Source organism: Sminthopsis crassicaudata, chromosome 4 (genome assembly GCF_048593235.1).
Source record: "Sminthopsis crassicaudata isolate SCR6 chromosome 4, ASM4859323v1, whole genome shotgun sequence".
Classification (NCBI taxonomy): Eukaryota; Metazoa; Chordata; class Mammalia; order Dasyuromorphia; family Dasyuridae; genus Sminthopsis; species Sminthopsis crassicaudata.
In genome coordinates this window covers 134,225,276-134,241,550 of record NC_133620.1, presented here as the reverse complement: position 1 = coordinate 134,241,550, position 16,275 = coordinate 134,225,276, and the positions used below count along the sequence as shown (strand labels likewise).

General features: G+C 36.2%; 1 protein-coding gene across 4 annotated transcripts in view; it reads left to right on the top strand.

The window, feature by feature from the left end:
• The window catches only part of ZDHHC14 (zDHHC palmitoyltransferase 14), a 314,472-nt gene that overhangs the window by 269,270 nt on the left and 28,927 nt on the right, over window positions 1-16,275 (top strand). The gene's annotated exons all lie outside the window — the stretch shown is intronic.

The following is a 16,275-nucleotide window of genomic DNA, read 5'->3' as shown; positions in this document are numbered from 1 at the left end:
AGGAAGGAAGGAAGGAAGGAAGGAGGGAGGGAGGGAGGGAGGGAGGGAGGGAGGGAGGGAAGGAAGGAAGGAAGGAAGGAAGGAAGGAAGGAAGGAAGGAAGGAAGGAAGGAAGGAAGGAAGGAAGGAAGGAAAGGACAAAAGGATGAAGGGAAGGAAGAGGCAGAAGAAGAAGGAAGAGAAAGAACAGAAGGAAGGAAGAGAAAGAAGGAGGGGAAGGAAAGGAAGGAAGGAGTGAAGGACAGAGGGAGGGAAGGAAGTAAGGAAGGAAATACTACTAATATTATTATGACAGAGTAGCTGATACTTCCACTTGGGCCTTCCTACTACTTTTCCAATGAGTAGTTAAATCAAAGATCTTAGAACATAATTGGACCCAACAAATTTTGTGCTGTGAATTGAGCAAGTCCTATTCATATGTTTTTAATTAGACAGCACATACAGTTCAGATCCTGGGTTTTTTCCATAATAGTTACTATTTAACATATTTGTGGTTCATCCTGAATATAGTTGACAAGAGACAGAAACAACCAATCTAAAGTTGCATTTTTAAAAATAATAAATCATGCCTTCTGGCATTATCATCTTGAGTCTAATTAGATTTCTATATAATGGATATCACCCTATTCCTCACAAAAGAGAATACATATTTTGCTAGTAGTTCTACATGAACATGTTAATACACGTTTGTCAGCACCTTGGAATAATATATCAACTAGAAAAATCCTATTAAGGAAACCATTTACAGGAGGGTTAGAAAAAAGGATTTTAGAAGGGAGATGATCAAGGTTTGTTGTTCAGTCATTTTCATTTGAGTCCAACTCTTTGTAACCCCATTTGGGGTTTTCTTGGAAAAAATACTGGAGTGATCTTTTCTTCTCCAGCTCATTTGACAGATTAGGAAACTGAGGCAAACAGGGTTAAGTGACTTGACCAAGTTCATATAGCTGATAAGTGGCTGGGGCCAATTTGGAAATTGGGAAGATGTCTTCCTGATTCCAGGCCTAGTTGTCCTGATCAAGACTGGTCAAGAGCAAAATTTTGCTTTTCCTCACTTAAAAATTATTCACTGGCAGAGGTCTCAAAATTTCCCCTATGACTCAATTTTGGAAATTCATGAAAGCCTCAGCTCTGTCTTTTCTCAATGTCCATGACACATATAAGTGTCAATCAATAGAAAGTTTCAATTCCCTTTTCTCAGTGAATATCTTCTTTGATTATTGTCAAGAATATAAAAGTAGCATCCAATAAGTCATACTAAACTCATATCAAAATATCCCTTGACAGGATGAAATGGGAATTTATGCCAACTGTGTCCCGATATTGTTGCAAACAGGATTAAGTAATTAGCCCAGTGTCACTCAACTAGTAAATGTCTGGGGCTAGTTTTGAACTCATGAAGATAAGTCTTCCTGATTCCAAGTCCAGGGCTCTTTTCACTATCCCATCTAGCTGCCCCCAGAATGCACTAGTACTCACAAAAACTGAAAGTCTTCAGGATTGCCCTGGGTTTAGATCCATATCGAATCATTTCCAACCAGAGGGATGCTTCAAGAGTTCAGGTCAGGTTTGAGTTACTTTTCACCCTCTTTGATCTCCTTCCAGTTCAGACTGACACCAGATAGAAGAGATAAAGAAATGCCGCAAGTTAAAGCTATTCCACAATCCTAATTAGGAAGGAAAACTTAAACCTCATAAAGTATTGACTTAAAATTGACTTATTGACTTAAAAAATGAAGATGTGGTCATCTTGCAGAATTTGTTTTTTGTAGATTATCCTTGCGAAAGTATTTTTCTGAGTACCTCTACTTACTTATTGCCTAGGTCTAGTCTATAATTCATCAACAACTGAAGAGGTGATCATGTAGCACCCAAAGCCATCACAAAAGGCTCATTGAATAAAAATCCTTTTATTTCTCTGCTCCTTCCACTTATCTGGAAAAGTTCAGAACCAAGGAGATATTAAGCATTGAGAGACCAGAAAGTCATGATAATCATTCCCAATAAGAAGGAAGATGAAGAGATGAGGAATCTGGGGATATCTTCCTGTAACGAGCTGTCGTCTCTAGAGCTGCTGGATCGCTCTCTGGGAAAGATCTGCTGTGTCTTCTACTCAAATCTCTCCGACAGATTCTTCTTCCTGTAATAACCGTTGTCTCCAGGCAGTTGCTGTTAACTCTTGTCCAAAGAGTGACTTCCCTTCCTGCAGAGAGCCCCGTCAAGCCTGATGCAATTCAGAGTCTTCTCCGCTTCCTGGAGTGCTGTCCTCTTTATCCTCCCAGAGAATGGGCGTGGGATAATGCAAGGGCTTCTGGGAAGAACCACTTCAGCCAATGGGCTTGCTCCTTCTATCAAGTCAATCTGAGTTCTCACCTTGTAATTGTCCAGACAACCTCAGTTCTCACTTAGTAATCCTAACATCTTCCCAAAAGGAAACTTCATGTAGTGACTTCATTATTTCATTTGTAATTTAATTCCATTAACATCAGAGGACCATAGATTCAGACTTGGGACTTTAGAGGTCATCTTGTCTAACCCCTCATTTTACAGTAGAGGAAGCTGAGTCTTAGAAAAATTAAGTGACATGTCCAAGATAATACAGATATTAAATGCTGGATTTAATATTCAAACTCAGATCCTCAAACTCTAAATCTTTTTTAGATTGCACCAGGCTTCCTTCACAGAAGCATCAAGATCCAGATAAAAATGCATAAACAGACTACAAAGCCAAGTGATTTTTTTTGGTAGTCTACATGCCATTGTTCCCTTCCACTAGTACAGATAATTGAAAGTTTCTAGTAATGAGGTAAGCCTACCTATCTGAAACACTTGTCCAAGAGAGCAATTGTTCCTTCAGCACAGAACAAAAGGAGTAGATTAAAAGGTGCTGTTCATCAGTGATCCATAATTGAACCTGTCAACTAGAAGAAATAAGAACTGGAAGAAATATGCTTTGGTTGTGTTATATTTTGAGAAAAAAAAATGGAATTTTATGTTGGCATTAGGAAAGACAATTTAGGATAGAAAGTACTTCTTAAGCTTGTTTCTTGTGCATTGTGTTCTGCAGGTTGCTTTCTGATGGATAAGGCTGAAGTGGCAAAAAAAAATGATCACTCGATCTTTTATCTGCTATAGTACATGAAGATTTGTGATTCTGATATATAATTGGTGCTGCTGTTTACACGTTCTCTGCTTTTAGATTTAGAGTTTGTCCAAAGGAAGTGTCTGGCTGAATAATATCAAGTTCTTAAGGTGGTAGTTATTGTATAGTTGTTTTCAGTCTTGGCCAGCAAAAAATACTAGAGTGGATTGCCATTTCCTTCTCCAACTCATTTAGCAGGTGAAGAAACTGAGACAAGCAGGGTTAAGGGACTTGCCCAAGATCACACAGCTAGTAAGTATCTGAAGCCAGGTTTGACCACAAGGTTTCCTGACTTTAGTCCCAGTACCCTATTCACTGAGCAATCTATCTACCTCATATACTATAAAATATATTTTACAGAAATATATTGTAATTACTGAAATATATATGAATATAATATGTATGGCTACAATATGCAGGGATCATGAACATAGTAATATATTAGAATATGTTATATACTAAATGATATCCTGTATATTGTATTCATCTTTATGTAAGTATGTGGGGTATATAAAAAATGTGTGCTCTAAGTGATCTCTATACTATATTTCTATATATGTATATTATTTAAACCTATGTATATATATTTATATACACATATATATAATATCTATTTTCATAATAAAAAAATAAGAATAGGGTCAAAGTTTCCTCATAGTGAAATAGTTCAACCCTATAGAATATTTTTATTAAAAGTCAAAAATTATTGTTCTAGGGAGGGAGATTTTAAAAGTATTTACCTCAGTAAATGCTAAAAACAAAAACAATAACAATAACAACAAAAACCTTATGAAACAGATAAAGTAAAGGCCCTTGTCCACTGAACTAAGGGTCCATAGGTATAAGAGGAAGGCAGGTAGAACCAGAGTAAAGACAGTTGAAGACAGAAAAAGGAAAGAACGTGGGGGAGGGAAGAAGGATTAATGATAATAACTTATATTTGTATAGTATTTTATATATTATAAGTTACTTTCACATATATAGTAGTGCCCTAGAAATAAGAGAGGGAAAAAATTGAAGAAACAGCAAAGGGAAACAAGTCACTTTGCTTATAACTCCACTCGATTGCCATTCATTTTTTAAAAAGATTTCATAAAGCTAGAATATTGAGCAAAATCTGGCAAGATTAAAGCTTATGAGGAAAAATGCAATCATACCTGGGTTCAAACATTCAGTTTTACAAGTACAAGATGAGAGAGGAATAACTAAATAACAGTTTTACTCTGCTAAAGATCTAGGAATTTTAGCTGACCACAAGTTCAACATAATAATCAAAAAATAACATGTGATATTAGGCTATTCAGAGAAACAAATAATGTACAGAAATGGCTCCACTATACTCTGCCCTGGTCACATCACAACTGGAGTCCCAAGTCTTAAGATCCTCCCTTAAATACTTATTTATTCTGTATAGAGTTTAGATTTTTTTTCTTGTTTTCTCCCTCCTCCCTTCCTTCTTTTCTCCTCCTCCTTTTTCACTCTCTCCTTTTTCTTTCCTTTTCTTTCTCTCCCCCCCTTTCTTTCCTCCTTTCATTCCTATTTTCTTCTTCCTTCCTTCCTTCCTTCCCTTTTCTTCCTTCCTTTCTTTTGCTTTGATTGTTTTGTTTCCAACTAGTCCAATATAAAATCCTGGGGAGCAACAACTTTAATTTTATATTTGGTACACAGTAAGCATTATAGTGATTGTTGAATGAATAAATGAGTGAATATTTGTTTTGGGGTGACGCATATTAGGAAAGACATTGAAAGACTGAAAGGTGACCAAAATGGAAAACGACAACAAAAAAGCTCCAAGGTCACAATCTATGAATACAGTGACACCATGAAGACCGTGCTTCATGTTCTGGAAAAAAATTTGAGGTAGCATGATAGCTGTCATCAAATACTTGAAGGGTTGACATGTGAAAAAGAAATTCAATTTATTCCATCTTGTCAGTGATGAGAGAATTAGTTGTACCCAGTGGAAGCTGTAGAAAGATAATTTTAGGTTCAATCTAAAGGAAAAACTTAGAGATGTCCCAAATTGAAATGGGCTGCTTTGGGAAGAAATTCTATCTCTGTAGAACTAGAGGTCTTTGATCAAAGGCTATATGACCAGTCTTTCTTAGGAATGTTGTAAAGGCTTTTAGCTAAACTTGTATTGTTCCATTCCCCCTGTCCTAACTTCCATCTGCACTGTTTTTCTTTCCTGTTTTTCCTACCATCTTCTTTTTTCTCTCCTCTACTTTTGACCAATCCTTTTACTTCCTCACTGCCTTAATTCATTTTTAATAGCTTATCCAGTCATCAATGAATAATACATGAGTGAGAACAGGGAAATTGTAAGTCCTGGAATGGTCAGTGGTCTGAGTATCTGGAGTTTGGGGGATTGTCCAAATTGTCCTATGGAAAGGAACAGAATAAACCATCCAAAACAGGACTTGCCCTGTTGTTCTTTTACACATTCAAGTAGTCCAAAATAAGAAATCTCCTCCTAGAATATAATATCCATCTCACTTTCATTTATTCAACAATATTTTTTGAAGTCTTCTATTGCATAGAACAGGACTTCTTAAACTTTTTCCATTCATGACCCTTTTTTTTTTTTTTTTTTTTTTTTGCTGAGGCAATTGGGGTTAAGTGACTTGCCCAGGGTCACACAGCTAGGAAGTGTTAAGTGACCAGATTTGAACTCGGGACCTCCTGACTTCAGGGCTGATGCTATAACCACTGCACCACCTACCTGCCCCTCATGACCCCTTTTTACCTGAGAAATCTTTATAATCCTGGGTATGTATGTATATAAAATAGGTATATAAATCAAATATTTACTGATAATAAATCATAATTTTACAATCCCCACATTCTGTTACAAGCCCCCATATAGGGTCATGATCCATAGTTTAAGAATCTGGAATGTAGGACGCTACGCTAGGCACTAAGCAATAGTTAGATTACTAAACTTCCTACCTCCAAGGTCAGAGTTTAGTATCAATTCACTATCTTTATTCACTTAACAAATATACATATTGAGCACCAATTCTAGCAGAGCCCTTTGATAGGCATTGGAATAGATGAAAAGTTTGCATGTGACAGAGTCCTGCCTTCTTTGAAGCTTGCAGTCTAATAGAGGGTTAATCGCAGTACAAAATATTACTCAAAAATAAGTATTAAGAAGTTGTAAAGCAAAGTGGCTATGTGATATCTGAGGGGGGAAATCATTATTTGCCAGCAGGATCAAATAGATCATTTTGCAAGTGAGAGGCAACGTGTCTATCAGGGGATAGGGAACTAGTCCCAAAATCAGAAATCAGCATGTATTTATTCACCAAATCAATCAAATATTAAGGCACTATTATGGGCCAGGCATTGTGCTAGGTACTAGGAATAGTCATATATTTGAAGAAGCAAAATGAACTACCCACACCAGGTGTTGTATATTTACATATATTTACATACAATACACATTAGTATGTGATATGCTTTGCTCTTCTGTTGGCTATATTTTGTGTTATATGTGGACATATTGTTCCCCTCTCTCTACCCTGAATAAGTGTAAATTTCTTGAAGGTGAGAACCTGAAGGTAGAGTACAGGAAATATCACCAGTCAGTTTGAAGTTTCTATTCTAATCATTTTAAAACTGATCTAGAGCTGGCCATTAAGAAGATTAATGTGGTCATGGTATTTTAGATGAATTGGAAGGAAAAGAGACTGCAAAGTAAAGAGATTAGTTTAGGTGTTAGTAAAATAGTTCAGAAATGACTTAATAAGGGACATAGCTAGTTCACTTAAGAGAATAGGTATGAAAGATACTATAAATGTAGAATTAAACAGGAATTGACAATCTATTGGATGTGTGGATTTGAGATGATAGAATGCTAAAAGTCAAAGATGACTCAGAGGTTCCAATTCAAATGGGAGGAAAAAAATGGGTGTAAGGAAAAAGAAATTTAAAAGAAATATAATTAATTCAGTTTTAGGCAAATTTTTGGAGAAAGTAGGAAAGATCACACTCATACAAGCCATCTTAACCTCTGTCCTGACATAGTTTTACTAAACTTCCTTGAATTTCTTGAATGTGCAAAGTCCATGGGGGAAAAAATGTCATGTTTCCAATAATATGGCATGGCAGAGAATGCTTGTCCCACATAGAATCAAGGCAATGACACCATCTTTCCATATTGATAAAGCATTAAAAGATTGAAATAGTTAAAGAGGAAAGAGCTCAGAAGTAGCACTCTAGAAACTTGTGGCATGTAAACCCCCTAGCATTATCAAGACATTAAATTCAGCTGATCTTTTTTCCCAACAGAGCAAGACTTTAGGTTAAGGGAATTCCTGCTGAGAAACAATAATTTCAGTATAACACAGCATTATCATCCAATTTAAAGGAGAGTCATTTTTAATCACGAATTATTATTCAGCTCTCCCTAAATGAAAAGAGTTTTCGATGGTTGGTAAATCAAATACTAATTGATTCCACATTTGTGGTGGCTTCTAACAGGAAAGCCTTTTTATCCCCAATTTACATTCATTCTGTGGCTAACTAGTTTGAAAATCCCAGAAGAGCACATTGTGTGGCATTTCACATTCAAGTGCTTTGAAAGAATGAGTTGGTTTGAATTCCTAAAATTAAAAAAAAAAAAATTGTACCCATAGGGAAAGTCTAAAAAAAAAAAGTTTAAAAAGTTAATCTATCAACAGTTATTCATTAAGTGAATTAGGAAGCTATGAATCAGGTATTGTACTGAACTGTGAGATACAGAAAAAGATAAAAAACACAGTCCGTACCATCAAGAAGCTCACATTTTGTTGAGGGAGACAGCGTAGAAGTAACTGCACCCATGTATGTAAATGAATGATTGCCAGCTCAGAGGAAGTTAATGGGGTCTGAATTGGGTTATGAGGAGTTGCTGGTCAAAAATGGAATTTAAAAGGCTTCCCACATGGTACAATGCATTCCCCTGGAGTTAAGAGGATTTGAGTTCAAATCCAGTCTCAGATACTTGTATCCATACAACCTTTGGCAAGTCACTTAACCCTAATTACCTCTTAAAAAAAAAAAAAAATGGAATGTAAGAGGCAGCATGATGTGGAAAGAGCTTCATAATCGGAAACCCACATTCTGGTTGTGACTCTTCCACTAATTGGTTATGAGACTTTGAGAAAGTCACTTTTATTTCTGACTTCATTTTATTCTCTTTAAAACAAAAAATTTGGTACTTGATAACTCTATCTTCCAGATCTAAAGTCTGTGCCTTTGTGAAAATAGAGACTGCAACCAATGTGGTGCTCATTTGCAATTGCAAGTGGAACAATGGAGGGGCTGACCTATGTTGCTCAGGTTTACTCACCTGTGATCTTCCCAAGACTCAGGATGCTTCCCTAACCCAACTAATGGATTTCTGACAAGTCTGTCTCCAGTGTGTCTCTTGGAATCAAATGGGGACTAACTCTGATCATTTGGCTTCTTTTAGGGAAAATGATAACTAAGAACCTTTGAAATCCTTCCATGGTATGGAGGGCAATCTTTGGAAGCCTACCGCACAACTAAGCAGCTAGGGAAAATAATGCCCAAATGATCCTAATTGGACTTCCAAGCTTCAAAGAGTCTGTCATAAACACAGCAGAGTAGTTCATGCCCCTGGGCACAGTGATAGGCACCCAGGTGACACATACAAGTCATGTTTCCATATTCATGCCTAAAGAGTACAGGGGCATCTCGCTGATGAGGAAAACACAGTGACAGTTTCTTGAATCTAAATATTAAGTTGCATAATGTGTTGATCTCGTCACTGTGTTTAAAGAGCAACAAGGGAAGACTGCCGACATCTCCTCTCCCATCAATGTCTTCCTGTGCATTGATATTGGCTTTGTCTTGCTTTGGCTTTTAAAACACAATGGATGAGAACACATTAAAAAGAAGCTTTAGGAGTCATAAAACAATAAAATCAAAGGACAGAAAGAGGTATAAGAATCTCCTAATTCTATGTAATGCTAAAATTCATGCTACCACAATAGTACTGATATACCTAAAGATTCCCCATCCTGCAGCCCCCAAAAAGAACAGAACTACAGGGATCCTCTGGTAGCTTCTCTCTGGTGGTTATGCAATCCAAGGAGCTCAAAGTGAGGAGCCCCTTCCCCAACTGCAGTTAACACAGTGTATTAGATGACTGATTGATCGGCAATAATTCTACAATTTCTAGTCTTAGAAAGTTACCTGTAGGACTAAGAGGTTAAGCAATTTGTGCAGAATAACAACCACCAAGTGTCAAAGATGAATTGAATCCAGATCTCTCTGACCCCAAGATGGCTCTCTGTCCACTTTAGACAGAAATACTATAATCAACCTAATTGTCCAAACCACAGCTGGGCGATCTCTTGAGTACTCAGATGGATTGTGTGATGTCATCAATTTAACAATGCAGATTTTGACTTCTTCCTGCCTGCCTATTCTATATACTTCTTATCTCTGTCCTCTCAAAGCTTCTCTACAGGAATGCCATTTAACATGCGAGAAGTTTTCCTCTATTTTCTCTTTCTCCAGTGAAATCTCATCTCAATGTCACATTATGAGGCTCTTGCTATTGTATCTCCATGTCATACATTTCCTTCGAGCTGGATAGTGAGACTACCTAAATCCTTTCATGGAAGCCATTCATTCAGTGATGGACTTCACAGACCTCTCAGTTAGCTGCCTTTAGTTCCCTGGGTGGTGATTAATTGTCCAGTAGGCTTTAACTCCCCACCAGAACCAGGGGTATATGTGAGGAGGGAGAGTTGCCATTGTTCAGTATGTGTTGGTGGTGAGGGATCCAGGGATTGATTATAATGATTGTTCCCCCTTTTCCCTTCTTCATAGAATCATAGATCTAAAGAACAAGAACTTAAAGACATCTCAAAAGTCACCTAGCTCAAACCCCTCATTTTACGAATGTGGAAACTGAGGCATAAGGGAGGTTTTGTTTTGATTTTTTGTGTCTATTTTTTTTGGTGTTGTTTTAACCATTTTGCTATTGTCTTTATACTGAAGAGAATCTATTCCTATGGATGAGATAACTTTTTAAATTTCCCTATGATAAAGAAGATGAAATCTGGAGTAAAGATATACTGTGTAGCCCGTTACCCTACTTAATTTTTTAATTACAAATTTTGTGATGTTAGCTTTAGTATAGACCTTATAATTATGTTATATTAAACATTACAGTAATTCATAAAAAACAAATATATGCTTGGATAAAGAAAGTTCCTTGGGTCCCTATGTCTGCATAGTTATCTAGATCTTAATTCTTAAATCCATTTCTGCCTCCCACAACTCCTTTCCTGTTTCTCTCCCTACTCAGACACCAAAGCCTAAAACATTATTCTTTTGCTTCTTGGAATTCATTGTTTCCTGGGCTTTTCAGCCTTTTCTGCACATTCCATAGCTCTCATCCATCCTTTTTGGGGGAGGGAGGTGGAGAGCAGACAATAGAAGGGGAAAGGAAAAGAGGGATTAGTTAAAAGGAGGAGTAAAAAAAAATTGGTATACCTTGAATGTTCTCCTGAATCCATGTCATTTTGACATAGCTATTAGCTAATAGAGGAATCGTTCTGCTATTTATAGAATTCCTCTGAAGCACTTAAGAGATTAGTATAGAAAGTGTCACATTTACTTAACTGCTTTCATGCTGTTGATTTCTTGTGAGCTGCTAGAACTCAGCCTGCAATTATAACAGTGCTCCTTTATGAAGATGGTTGTTGAAGGAAGATTTAGTGAGGAACAGGAGCCAAAAAAAATAAGGAGTGCCCATTCTAAAGGTTATCATTTCTAGTATTGCTATTTTCTTCTGAGAATTTTCCACAATTTTCACATATAAGAACCAATAATAACTTTTTAAAAGAAACAAATTGTTTTATAGTAATCTCAGTCATCTTTCCCTGCAGTTTTTTAATAATGATGAATAGCTAGAATGTATATAATATCTACTACGTGCCAAACACCATGCTAAGTGCTTACAAATATTGTCTCCTTTGTTCTTCACAACAACCCTGGGAAATAGATGCTAGATTATCACCATTTTACATTTGAGGTAACTGAACCAGTTTGCCCAAGGTCTTATACTTAATAAGTGTCTGAGGCTTGTCTTCCTGAGACTTCTTTCCAAGCCCAGTGTTCTATCCACTGTGTCATCTAGTTGCCCTAATAATCAATGATCATGATGAACATCAACAAAAGGACCACTATGAGGACAATTTTGAAAATTTTAATTTTATGTTTAAAAATCTATGTTTTCATCCCACCACATCCTCTACCCCCTTGAAAAAAATTCTTGTAATAAATATGATCAAAACACTTTAATTGATTGGATCAAAAAGCTTGAAGCTTATTTAGTCAGAAGTCTCTTGGGGGCAGCTAAGTGGTGCAGTAGATAGAGCACCAGCCCTGAATTCAGTAGGACCCGAGTTCAGATCTGGTCTCAGAGACTTAACACTTCCTAGCTGTGTGACCCTGGGCAAGTCACTTAACCCCAGCCTCAGAAAAAGGGAAAAAAAAAGTCAGAAGTCTCTTGCTTATATTACATGAGTACTTTCTTCCAGATAAAAATTGAAAGATATAGAACAAGTTGAAACTATCCAAAAATGAAATTATCTTTTTATCAGACAAATGATTAATTAACAGTTATGGAAATTATTCTGTATTTTTCACTCATGTAATTCTATACTTTATTAATGAAAATGAATCTACTTTTGTCCTTTCTTCATGATCATTTTTATGTTATGAACATCAGTTATCACACTATGCTTTAATCCACATTAAAGTCAGAAATTTCTGAGTTGTGTAGCCCTGTTTACTGTACTAAAGAATCCTGGTTGGATTTTTTAATTTTTAACTTATGGACTAGAACAAGCACTTCTATAACATGTTTAATTTTTAAAAAGATGATTGTACATGAAACTGCTAATCTAGTATGTACAATTTGCTATTTTTTCAAATATACAACAAAATTATCATGTAAATTTCTTTTTTTCTTCCTTCCCAGAGATGACTAGCATTAAACATGAACAGGTGTTTATGTACATATGTATGTGCATATATACATATATAAAATTATTCTATACATACACCTATTTATCAAGTCTTGGATACAGATAGCAGCTTTTTATGGTTGACTTCCATTCAATCAGCAATTTATTAAACATTTATTAGATGCCAAGCTCAGAGCTGAGTGCTAGGTATTCAAAAATAAAAATGAAAGTGTCCTTGTCCTCAAGGAAGTTACCTTGGAATAGGGAAGACAACAGGCACACATACTGATAGGAACAAAAATAGAGTAGACACAAGGTAAGTGGCGATGAGTGAGACAATAACAATGTCTCTGCTACACAGGGAGAATCAATTAATCAACAAATACTTATTGTATGTCAGGCACTGAGTTAAGTTCTAGAGATATAAAGAAAAGGAAATGGCAGTCCTTGTACTCATGGAACTAACTAATGGAGGAGAAAAATAAATCTTCACATAAAAGGCAATATGCAAATTAGATGAAAATAGCTTTTGAGGGGATGGCACTCACAAATAGGGTGGGGAAAGCCTTCTGCAGGAGGGTAGCCCTTGGGCTATGTCTTAAAGCAAGCCAGGGATTCCAAGAGCTGGAAGTAAAAGGAGCACCATTCTAGGCAGTACAAAGAAAAAGAAATGGGAGATGGATAGCATCATGTGTGAGGAACAGCTGATTTTTAGAGCATGTCAAGAGTAGTAATAAAACTGGAATAGATACATTGGGATAACAGATTGTGAAGAGATTTAAATGCCAAGCAGAATAGTTTATGTTTGATGCTAGAAGTAATAGGGAACACAAGATTTCATTGAGTAGAAGGTGGAATAGTCAGACCAGCACTTTAGTAGCTCTATATGCAAGATGGATTGGAATGAGCAAGAACTTTATGGCAGAGAAACCAGTTGGGAGACTGGTGATGAGTCCTTAGACTATGGTGATAGCTATGTGAGTAAAGAAGAGATATTATAATCATTTCAATGACAATTTGTCTCAAAGACATCTGTCTCCTGCTGCCAGCCCTTTGTCTGGCTCTAATCTTTGTTGCTGCTATATCTGATCTCTGCCATGGTTTTTCCTATCTACTACCCTATTTTCTACAATTTGCTTTTTTCTTTCTTTATGGTCCCTTCTCTTTTTCCTGTTTATTCTCCATTTCTCAGTTTACACAACAGTGATGGATGAGTTTCAGGTGTAATTTCAGGTTTTTGCATCTCCTGAATATTTTAATGGCTGCTTGCCCTCCAAAGGTTCTTTTGTTCACTGTCAGAGATGGTTTTTTTAAAAATTTCTCTGGGTTTTGTCCTATTTTAGATATCTAAGATTGCAAGAAGTCCTCTAGAACATGGCTCCCTCTTACCTTTCCAGTCTTCTTACACCTTAAAAACCTTCTATATACACTTAAGATCCAGGGACACCAACCTCCTTGCAGTTCTTTATAGAAGACATTTCATCTCCTGACTCCATGCTGATTCTGCCCTGTGCCTGAAACTGTCCTTCCTCATCTGGCTTGACCTTCAAATCTCAAGTAAAGTCCAACCTTCTCACAGAAGCCTTTCCCAGTCCTCCTCAGTCTTAGGGCCTTTCCTCTATTGATTATCTTCAGTTGGTCCCACATATATCTTCTTGTTTATATATCATTTTCGTCATTAGAATATGAGCTCCTTGAAAATCAGTCTTTTGTCTTTCTTTGTATCCCATCACTTCACATAGAGCCACTGGTAGAGCCATAGTAGGGGTTTAATAAATGCTTATTCATTGATTGGACAATTATCTGGTACAGTGAATAGAGTGTCAACCCTGAGACAGAGTTTAAATCCAGTCTCAGATATTTACTAGCTGTGTGATCCCAAGCAAGTCACTTAATTCTGTTTGCATATCTGTAAAATAAAATAAGCTAGAAAAGGAAATAGCAAGCCACTCTAATATTTGCCAAGAAAACTCCAAATGTGGTCATGAAAAGTCAGACAGGACAGGAATAAAAAACAAAATTGACCAATAAGATGACTGACATCCAGACAAGTGAGGTCTCAGATAAGAGCAAATAAAGCCTCCTACTTATATGTCTTGATGAAGAATAAGAGCTGACAAAGCAGACAGTCATTCATTTCTCCTCCTTACTACTTTGTATACTATCCCTCCCCCCATTCATGTTGATAATGCTCAGCTAAAATAGCATAGCTAGGCATGAAATTTCATAGAGTAAGTTATTCCTTTTTCTGAACTAAATATGAATAATCCCAAAGCCTGGGAAAAAAATCAATGGTAATGTTTTTTTGTTACTTGATATATAGCTTCTCTCCTTAGATGCATTAGTAAGTCATGAATATTTACTTTCTCTAGCCCATAATTTATTGATGAGGATGCATGTTGTAGTTTTAAACTTTCAGACCCATGGTATATATTATTTTCCCTGAGAAACAGAATTTTTAAACACTTATGAGATAGAAAAAGTCTTCTGTCTTTTCAAATCACTGCAGTCCTGTTTCTTTATTGATTTAACCCATATTATAAAGAACCAGACTTTTCCTTTGGTTTATATATTACAGACACATCCTGTGGATTGTTAGACTTCCTCTGAAATAGCAGGTAATAAGGAATCACAGGGGCTTCTCTTTTATTTGTCAGGAGCCCAGGGCTAGCCCTATCCTTAATCTATCCCCTATGTAGTCAGTCAATAAATATTTATTAAGTGTTTGCTAAGTGCCTGAGGTTGTGCTAAGCATTAAGGGTTACAGAGAGACCAAAATATGGTACCCATCCTCAAGGCACCATACCTCACATCCTAACGGGAAAGACAAGATATCCTCCAAAAAAAACCTGTACACATAAAATATAGTTTAAATGGAAAGCAATTTTAGAGAAAATTACAATGCATCCATTTATTGTTGTCCAATTATTTTTCAGAAAATCAATAAGTATTTACTGAGCACCTGCAATGTGCAAAGTGCCATAGTGGGGCATCATGCAGTGACATAATGGTAATAGCATTCATATGGTACGTTAAGAGTTCCAAAATATGTACCCACAACAGTATTGTATTATACAACCAGGATTATCCTTGTACAGTTGGGAAACTCAAATACAAAGAAGGGGCATGGAGATGTAGTGAAAAGAGCACTGATTTTGGAATTTTTAAAGACTTGAATTTGGATCCCAATTCTGCTCATTACCTCATCACCATAGGCAAGCCATTTAAAACTCTCTGAATCTCAGTTTCCTCATCTGTAAAATGAGGATCTAATACTTGATGTGGTGATTTACAAGCTATTGTGAAGAAAATGTCTTACAAATCTTAAAGTTCTATAACTAATGTGAGTTATTAAGGGACTTGCTCATGATCATATTGTTAGTAACAGTGGCAGAATTGAAACCATGTAATGATGATGATTTTTGATATGGCCAAAGTGAGGATTTCATATAAGTATATGCTTTTACATATATGTATATGTGTGTGTATAAATATACATACGCACACATGGGGATGCTATATATAAATATTGGAAGGGTTATCTTTTTATTTTTTCATTGTTCATTGGGGAAATGATAGATTTAAAATGCAAAATGAAATACTTTTTTAAAAATTTGATATGGTCAATGGGATTGTTTTGATGGTCTATGCATATTTGTTATGAGGATTTTACTTGTGTTTTTTTGATTGTTCAAATAGGGAATCGGGAAATAGGATATATAAAATAAATAAATAAAATGGAGGGGAGAAAGGATTGAAATTCTGCCTCCAAGACTAGATGCCCAGTTACTATGTTCAAGGAGTTTAGTTAGACAGGGAAAAAAAATAACAAAGATAATGTCACAATGAATGAGACAAGACCCAATATTATTATATGCTAGCTGATACAATATAAACTCTCATTACTGCAAGTGCCCAGACCTAAGTAATAGATCAGATAGAGAAGTAGATGAGGTCCAAAATGATCAGTTAAGACTTTATAAAGATTTGCTTGATCTGGATCTTGAAAAGTAGGCAGGATTTGAAACAAATTGAAGAAAAAGGAGAAGGCATTTCAGTCATGGAGCACGGCACTATAAGGTCACAGAGGCAGAAGTGAGCATTATATACTTACAGGACAACGAGGGGACAGCCAGAAAGG